We start from the raw sequence: 9,919 nt of genomic DNA on the forward strand, positions 1-9,919 counted from the left end.
CCCTCAGTGCCGCATTGATGATGCCATCGGGTCCCGGGGCCTTAGTGGGCACCATCCGCGCCGCGATCGCCAAGAGCTCCTCATCCGACACCTCCCTCACTGGTTCCTGCGTTGTCTGCCCCCAATCGACCAGATCCGGTGCAGGCCACTCAAAAGTGCCATGATCCGGGAAGAGTTCCGACACGACGTGCTGTAGAATCGCAGGATCTCGCTCCGGGGGGACGCGGCTACCCTTAAGGCGTGACGTTACTACCTTGTAGGCAGTGCCGAAGACGTTGTCCTCAGCTTCCGCAATCATCTCATCAAAGCTACGGTCCTTGCTTGCCTTGATGGCACGGGCGAGTTCCTTCTTACAGCTCCTGTGCCGTTCTCTGGCCAACTCTCGCTGTGCACCGGTTCCGGCGGTCAAAATCGCATCCTCAGATGACTTGCACTGCTCCCTGAGAAGGCCGATTTCCTGCGTCCACCAGTACATTTCCGGTCTCACCAAAAACTGCGCTGGCGGTGCCCTCTGCATCACCTCATCGCAGGCTCTAGTAAGTCCAGCGGTGAGAGTCGCCGGTGATACAGCCGCTTCGGCAAACCCGGAAGCCTGGAGCGCGATCTGGAAGGCTTCGGGATGGAATTGACGCAACTTCCATCTCGGTCCAATCTGCTCGCGTTGTCGCTGCCGGTCGCGATGCTGGTGCTGTTGTTGCGGTTGCCTCTGCTGGTGTGGTGAAGCGCTGCTGACTGGTGTCGCGGATACGCTGAATCTCACGTATCTGTGGTCACTGTTGGTGAAAGTGTCGAGCACCCGCCAGTCGTTACCGGGTTCAATGGCCGGACTGGCGAAGGACACGTCGACCACACTTTCAGTAGCACTGCCGTTGCCGACGAACGTGGGCACACTGCCGCGGTTCAAGATCGCCAGGTCAAGCTGGTCGACGACCTCGGCGAGATCTTCACCACGCGGCTTCGTCCTCGCGCTGCCCCATCGCACGTGCCAGGCATTGAAGTCGCCCGCCAAGACTACGAGGGGGTGTGCTCTGGCCTCGATATCGATCTCGTCGAGCAGCCGCTGGTAGTCCTCGTCCGTCCATCCCGGTGTTGGTGGGGCGTAGCAAGAGATGAAGGTCACCCCCGCCACCTGGACCGACACCAGTCCTACCCTACTTGCCCAGACTCGCTGTATGGGCAAGGCTCCGGTCGTAATAACAGCTGCCTTCGCTGTCGAGTCCACCGCCCAGTTCCCGTTATTGGGTGGAACACGGTAGATCTCCGACGCCAGCACAATGTCGATCCTTTGCTCCCGTGCGGTCTGGAGCATGAGGTCTTGTGCTACCCTGCTGCGCGCCAAGTTGATCTGGAGGATCTTCAACCCAGCGTCACGCCCTCTAACAGTGGTGTTCGTAGCTAGCGGGAACATGACGGCTGGCTACTTCCGCTGCAAACCGGTGAACCTGTCTGATGTTGTCCGGAACACGTAAGGCACTTGGGGCCCGAGCTGCACTCCTTGGCCTTGTGCTGCTTCGATCCGCACCGGAAGCAGCACTTGGAGTAGTCAGGGCCGGTGCACTCGCGAGAGCGGTGCCCCTTGCCAAAGCAGCGGTAGCAGAGCTGCTCTCCTGCAGGGACCGATGCGAGCGCCTGCACGACGCAACTCGTGTTCCCTATGGTGACCCGGTGACCGTCGAGGAGCTGGCACTGCCCGCGCGGCAGCTTGATATGGGCTTTCTGCAGCCCGTCGTACCGCCGCCACATCCGAACTGCCTCGCCCGGAACCGTCAGCCCCGCCTGTCGCTTAATCGCCGAAATCAAGTCGTCGACAGTCGCCAGCATGTCGATTCCTGTGATCGCGGCCGTCTGCTTGTCGACAAGGAGGTGGGCCACTCCATCCTCCTTGATGGCTTCGCTGACATCGGCCAGCACGCTCTCGCAGTCCGTGTTCGGCTTCAGCCACAGCGACAGCTTCCGCTCCCCTGTGCGGCAAACCCTCGCCACGAACTGATCCACATTGGTCTTGGAACGCACTGCCTTGTATGTGTCGAGGAAGGCCTTGCCCTCGTTGGCCTCGAGGACGATCACCGCAGGCCTCTCCACTTTAGCAGCGCTCTTTCCCGCTTTCTGTGGTGCTGCTCTCTTGTCTCCCTTGGCCACGACTTTAGCAAAGGATGCTGGTTGCGCATGCACCTTGGTTGCCACAGCCGCTGCTTTCTTTACCTTCGGTTTTGGCTTTTCTGGAGCCATGGCCTGGGACAAGACGGCCTCGACCGGGATCTCGGAGACATCAGGCGTGATGACTTCGTTCATGCCCGTCGGTTCGCCCTCTTTTTTCTTGCCGCGCCTTGCCCGGGTCCGCTTTCGTTTGGGAGTGTCGCCAGGTGGATGCTGGCTTTGCCCAACAGCACTGGAGTCGACGACATGTTGTTGTTGCTGCTGCGTAGCTACCGCCAACTCTCCCATCGAGTGGAGTCCACTTTGGAGCAGCATAAGTTCTCTTTCGCTGGCTGCCGCACGCTCACGAAGGCTAATGTTGTCTCGCTTCAGCTCCTGATTTTCACGAGACAACAACTTCAGCTTTGTCTTCAGCTCCGCGTCGTCATCCTTTGCCGTCGCCCGGCCCGTCTCCATCTCGCTAACCTTAGCGAGGAGAGTCTCGACGGTTGCCCGGAGCTCCCTCAACTCGCTGCTGAGGCTTGCGATAGTCGGCTCCTGCTGCGGGACTTCGGCCACCTGCTGGACGACGGTTGAGTTGAGCTCGTCCTCGTCGCTCTCCTCTGAAATCTCCATATCACTGGCTAGCAGGGCCATCCGCTGCACCACCACCACCGGCCGAGTGGGCGTCGCAGTCGATGGCGCGACACTGCCTCCCTTTCGCTGCCGAGTCAACGGCAGCGCAACCGATGATGTCATCACTTTGTCCCCGTCGTCCTTCGGCGATGGCGCGGTAGCGTCACAGGTGGACCGGAGCCTGACGGACCGACGCGTCGAAGGCTCCCCCGATGCCTGCTCCATTCCCCTACTGCAACCCAGAAAATCGCTGTGGGCAATGGGTTAGGTTGCGGAGAGCCAGGGTGGAGTGTCTGGGAAGGGAAGGTGGGAAGGGGAAGGGGAGTGGAGGAAGGCCAAGTACCGGTGCGAAAAAGAAACTCCAACAAATAAAAGGCCAAACCAATCTTTTTCCCCTTTCCAAATCTGAGCTTATATCTCAGTTCTTCTCTGCGATCAGGTGCCGCCTGGTTGACAAATCCGCAAACCGCCAGCCGATACACTCGCCATAAAACTCAGAGTGCCGCCTGGTTGTGATAACCGGTGATCTCCACCAGCCGAGACACTTGATGAACTGAAGGCGCCGCCTGGTTGTGACGTTGAAAAGCTCAGCACCAGTGCCGCCGCCTGGTAACAGTGTTCGAAATCTCCGTGAGCCGAGACACCCGCCACGACCCGAAGCGCCGCCTGGTGGCAATGCTGGCAATCCGCTGGTACTGGTGGCGCCGCCTGGCGGCCAAGTTCGGAACCAAGTTTAGCCGAGACACACTGAAATATTTCACCGGGATGATCGAACCTCGAAATTTTTCAGCCGAGACACATGAAACATTTCACTCTTAGCCGAGACACCTTGAAAAGTTTCACTGAAACATTTCAACCGGATGGTTGGTCCATGAAATATTTCAGCCGGGACACTTGAAACATTTCACCCCCAGCCGGGACACCTATCCGGGACACACTGCCGCCAACGGTCAATTAAAAATACCGGCCAATTTGGATAACCGGCCAATTTGAATTACCGACCGATTTGAATTAACGGCCACTTCAAACCAACGGCCACCGACTCCACCAACGGTCAATTTGAACGACCCGAAAATCCGGCACCAACGGTCCTTTTTTGAAAAACTGGATCAGATGACACGGAGCCCGATTCGGCTTAGGTGAAATCGCTCGGATCTTCGAGTCCGAATCCGGCTGGAAAATGGACGATCGAATCTTCACCTGCCAAAATTTTTGCACCGCGTGCTTTCACTTTATTTACACTTATTTTGCGCTGAATTCGTCTTTTTTCATACGGTTTTCTCTGACTTTCGTTTTAAAACACCATCTGTCATCTAAAAAACCACATCCGGCCAGGATCCGGACACTTTTTTAACCGAAAAACACGTAGTCCCAAATGGGGCTACGCCCCGGGCCGCTCTCCATACAAAATGTAAACAAACACTTTTCTTTCTTATTTTTCGTTGAAATCGATGATTTTAATGCGGTTTTCACTACTAATCTGTAGATTGGCACTAGTTTTAACGATTACAACAAACTTTCGTGGGTTCTTTAAACTTTTTACGCGAAATTTTTATGAAAAACACGGAGCGACGCTCAGCACGTGTTGACACTACAGCGTTTGACAGCTCACACACAGGGATAACTGGCTTGTGGCCGCCAAGCGTTCATAGCGACGTGGCTTTTTGATCCTTCGATGTCGGCTCTTCCTATCATTGCGAAGCAAAATTCACAAAGCGTAGGATTGTTCACCCTTTCAAGGGAACGTGAGCTGGGTTTAGACCGTCGTGAGACAGGTTAGTTTTACCCTACTGGTGTGCAAGTACTATCTCAATGGAATTCCTGTGCAGTACGAGAGGAACCACAGGTACGGACCAATGGCTCAATACTAGTCCGAGCGGACTTTGGTATGACGCTACGTCCGTCGGATTATGCCTGAACGCCTCTAAGGTCGTAACCGAACCAGGCTGGTAGTATATGTATAGGAGTCGTTAGCTAGATGGCTAATAACATCACGAGACCGGATTGAGTCTTCTATAGACTCTTTCCATTTATTGGAAACCCTCAAACTGAGCCTATCGCGAGTGCGCTCGCCGAAGTACCTGAAGTGGGAAAAGGCGTTGTGCTTGCCGATCTTCCAAGAATAGTTTCGACTCCTAAGACCACCCGAAAACGACGGGTTTGCAGGCTGGGCGCTACGCATTGAAGAGAGATGTACATTTCGATCCTTTCAGGCGACCCATGCTTGGTGGTTGTGTGCGGTGTGCTCCCCCCGGGGGGCACATGCGGCATACCGTGTGTGGACTAGTTGGACCCACCCTTGCGGTGGACCGACCGGTCAGTGGTGTTTGCGGGTTAACACATGCGAGCGTTGCGGCCCAGAGGCCTTACCGCCTTTCACTGCGGGTTCGTCAAGAACTTGGAGATGGTCGCAACGCATCGGGTCCTCCCGGGGTACTTGGTGTTTGGATGCTGGCTTGGTGATTAAACACTTGATATTCCATCTTCGGATGAATTTCGGGTGTCACCTGTTGCCTAAGACCACTTGCATGTTTAGCTCGCCGTGGGGTAGCAAGCGTTGTGATCTAATGGCCTTACCGGGCAAACACTTTCGGTTCGTCAAGGACTTGGAGTGCCGGGACGGGTTGGCGGATCCATCACTCTGAGTATGCCGGGTTGATACTTGGGGTTGGTTTGGTTTTGGTGACCCAATACTAGATGTACCATCTCGGTGGTATGTCAGTATCACCTATACTCCAGACCACTTGCATGGTTAGCAAGCGTTGTGATCTAATGGCCCAACCGGGCAAACACTTTGGGTTCGCAAGGACTTAGAGTGCCGGGACGGGTTGGCGGATCCAACACTCTGGGTACCTCCGGGTACTTGGGGTTGGTTGAGGACTTGGTGAACAAACACTTGATATACACTCTCCGGATGTACTTCGGGTGTCACCTGTTGTCCGAGACCACTTGCATGGTTAGCAAGCGTTGTGATTCAATGGCCCTACCGGGCAAACACTTTGGGTTCGCAAGGACTTGGAGTGCCGGGACGGGTTGGCGGATCCAACACTCTGGGTACCTCCGGGTACTTGGGGTTGGTTGAGGACTTGGTGAACAAACACTTGTTGTACACTCTCCGGATGTACTTCGGGTGTCACCTGTTGTCCGAGGCCACTTGCATGGTAGCAAGCGTTGTGATACAATGGCCCTACCGGGCAAACACTTTGGGTTCGCAAGGACTTGGAGTGCCGGGACGGGTTTGCGGATCCAACACTCTGGGTACCTCCGGGTACTTGGGGTTGGTTGAGGACTTGGTGAACAAACACTTGATATACACTCTTCGGATGTACTTCGGGTATCGCCTGTTGTCCGAGACCACTTGCATGGTTAGCAAGCGTTGTGGTCTAATGGCCCTACCGGGCAAACACTTTGGGTTCGCGAGGACTTAGAGTGCTGGTAGTGGTTGGCGGACCCAACACTCTGGGTACCTCCGGGTACTTGGGGTTGGTTGAGGACTTGGTGAACAAACACTTGTTGTACACTCTCCGGATGTACTTCGGGTGTCACCTGTTGTCCGAGACCACTTGCATGGTTAGCAAGCGTTGTGGTCTAATGGCCCTACCGGGCAAACACTTTATGTTCGCGAGGACTTGGAGTGCTGGTAGTGGTTGGCGGACCCAACACTCTGGGTACCTCCGGGTACTTGGGGTTGGTTGAGAACTTGGTGAAGATACCCCTGTCACCTTGTTCGAGGCCACTTGCATGGTCGCAAGCGTTGTGATACAATGGCCCTACCGGGCAAACACTTTGGGTTCGCAAGGACTTGGAGTGCCGGGACGGGTTGGCGGATCCAACACTCTGGGTACCTCCGGGTACTTGGGGTTGGTTGAGGACTTGGTGAGCAAACACTTGATATACGTTCTTCGGATGTACTTCGGGTGTCACCTGTTGTCCGAGGCCACTTGCATGGTCAACGGTTGAGGTGGTGATGGCGGGTCGGTGCTGTAGGGTGCCGGCCTGTTGGCTGCCTTGGCCGGGTTGGTTGGTTAACACTTGATTGGGCTTGCACCCGAGGGTAATGGCACTTGAAGGTGGGTACTGGCCGGCTGACCTGGTGTGATGGTTGGTTGGTGAACACTTGGCGGTACTTGCACTTGGCTGTGCTTGGACTTGAAGGTGGGATCCGGCTGGCCTAGGCCATTGGTGGTTGGTTGGTGGGTTAGCCCTTAGCTGGGCTGGCTGGCTGGCTGGCCATCGGTGGTGTGGTGTGGTGAGGTGTGTGGAGTCGAGCATCGCGCGCCGTTGCCTTCTTCGGAGTGTTGTAGGTACGCAAGAGCTTGCAATGCAAAGAGGTTGGTGATGGAGTGACATTGCCTTCACCATGGAGTTGCGGGTACTTAGGTACTTGCAAGGAGATGGTGGTATGGTGGTGTTGCGTGTGTGGTGTTCGATTAGAAAGATATAATTTCTAAGTCCGGATTAGTGCTGTCAGTGGGGCCGCCGCTAACAGGTCCTGCACGGCCACCGTGGGGCTTGACTTGGCGCTATTCCGGACTTGGGGCGATCACGATGTCCCCGTGCGGGACTTAGAAGATGGAAGAACACAAGTACCCTTATCCCATGACTTGTGAGCGATTGGCATACGTTACCACATGAAGAGAAAAATTGGCTAAGTCCCGGATCCATATTATATGAAGAGAAAAATCGGCTAAGTCCCGGATCCATATTATATGAAGAGAAAAATTGGCTAAGTCCCGGATCCATATTATATGAAGAGAAATATCGGCTAAGTCCAGGATCCATATATAATAACCTAATAATCGGCTAAGTCCCGGATCCATATTATATGAAGAGAAAAATCGGCTAAGTCCAGGATCCATATATAATAACCTAATAATCGGCTAAGTCCAGGATCCATATATAATAACCTAATAACAGGCTAAGTCCAGGATCCATATTATATGAAGAGAAAAATCGGCTAAGTCCGAGATTGGGTCTGTCAGACATACACTTTCAAGATACCACACAAGCAAGCAAGATGGCCTAGTGATGGAACCATATAATATGAAGAGAAAAATCGGCTAAGTCCCAGATTGGGTCTGTCAGAAATACACTTCCAAGTTACCACACAAGCAAGCAAGATGGCCTAGTGATGGATCCATATGATATGAAGAGAAAAATCGGCTAAGTCCAGGATCCATATAATATGAAGAGAAAAATCGGCTAAGTCCCAGATTGGGTCTGTCAGAAATACACTTCCAAGTTACCACACAAGCAAGCAAGATGGCCTAGTGATGGATCCATATGATATGAAGAGAAAAATCGGCTAAGTCCCAGATTGGGTCTGTCAGAAATACACTTCCAAGTTACCACACAAGCAAGCAAGATGGCCTAGTGATGGATCCATATGATATGAAGAGAAAAATCGGCTAAGTCCAGGATCCATATAATATGAAGAGAAAAATCGGCTAAGTCCCAGATTGGGTCTGTCAGAAATACACTTCCAAGTTACCACACAAGCAAGCAAGATGGCCTAGTGATGGATCCATATGATATGAAGAGAAAAATCGGCTAAGTCCAGGATCCATATAATATGAAGAGAAAAATCGGCTAAGTCCCAGATTGGGTCTGTCAGAAATACACTTCCAAGTTACCACACAAGCAAGCAAGATGGCCTAGTGATGGATCCATATGATATGAAGAGAAAAATCGGCTAAGTCCAGGATCCATATAATATGAAGAGAAAAATCGGCTAAGTCCCAGATTGGGTCTGTCAGAAATACACTTCCAAGTTACCACACAAGCAAGCAAGATGGCCTAGTGATGGATCCATATGATATGAAGAGAAAAATCGGCTAAGTCCAGGATCCATATAATATGAAGAGAAAAATCGGCTAAGTCCCAGATTGGGTCTGTCAGAAATACACTTCCAAGTTACCACACAAGCAAGCAAGATGGCCTAGTTATGGATCCATATGATATGAAGAGAAAAATCGGCTAAGTCCCAGATTGGGTCTGTCAGACATACACTATCAAGTTACCACACAAGCAAGCAAGATGGCCTAGTGATGGATCCATATGATATGAAGAGAAAAATCGGCTAAGTCCCAGATTGGGTCTGTCAGAAATACACTTCCAAGTTACCACATGAGCAAGCAAGATGGCCTAGTGATGGATCCATATAATATGCAGAGAAAAATCGGCTAAGTCCCAGATTGGGTCTGTCAGAAATACACTTCCAAGTTACCACATGAGCAAGCAAGTTACCACATGAAGAGAAAGCCGGCAAAGTCTGGGAATGTTACCACATGAACTGGAAAATGGGCAAAAACCTACCTTCACAGGGAACGTGAATAAGTAAGGCTGTAGACATCGGATCGACAAGCCAAAGACTGATATGGAAAGGAAATGAGTAGTACTAGCTTTCCTGAGAGTTGCAGAGCTTAGACTGCATATGAACGAAAGTTATTAAGCGTCAAAGTCAGAGAAGTTACCCAAAGGAACACAAGTTCCAACTTAGAGCATGTATACCGCCTAGACGGTAAGAGGTACGGCCAGGCTGAGGAATAAGGAAATGTTGGCCAACATGTTCCCTAACTATCCCCCGAAGACCGCAAAGCAATCCAACATCAACCAAGAAAGTTATAGCCCGATCAAGGAAACACCTACTTTGCACCGATATTGCACCAAATACATGTACCAAGCACCTTCGGTTGCATACCTGCAGGGGTTTACCATAGTAGGCCATGGAAGACCGATATACCGAACATAATCACTTTCTATCTCCTCGGGTGTTTGAGATAGCGCTTTGCGGTACAAGAACGAAAGTTAGACTTTATCTTGGTGCATCTTTTTGCCCAAGATCACAAGACCCTATCTACCAAGGCAAGAAAGTTGTGTGGGGACAAAATGTCCAAAAGTGCCCAAAGTGGCACACTTGAACCATATATTCGAGAAAAACACAAGTGTGGGCCCGAGCTAGCAAGTTGAAATGTTCTGACCGTCAGTAGCCCTAGTTGAGGTGCACTTATCATTATATGAGGCCATCGTGCCAGCTAGTCTCTAAAGGGGCGATATGGGTGTTCCAAGGTTTGTACCCAATTGAGGAAAAAACAGGGTAAGGTACGGTGTACCGCGAATAACTCGGGCTATAGATGTCCGATCGATG

The 9,919-nt window shown here is 52.2% G+C and overlaps 1 pseudogene; it reads left to right on the plus strand.

Moving 5' to 3' along the window:
• LOC131291894 (large subunit ribosomal RNA) overlaps positions 1–5,009 on the plus strand; it is an 11,040-nt pseudogene extending 6,031 nt beyond the window's left edge.
• Positions 5,010–9,919: the final 4,910 nt, after the last annotated feature.

This window comes from Anopheles ziemanni, assembly GCF_943734765.1.
Source record: "Anopheles ziemanni chromosome X unlocalized genomic scaffold, idAnoZiCoDA_A2_x.2 X_unloc_18, whole genome shotgun sequence".
Taxonomy (NCBI): Eukaryota; Metazoa; Arthropoda; class Insecta; order Diptera; family Culicidae; genus Anopheles; species Anopheles ziemanni.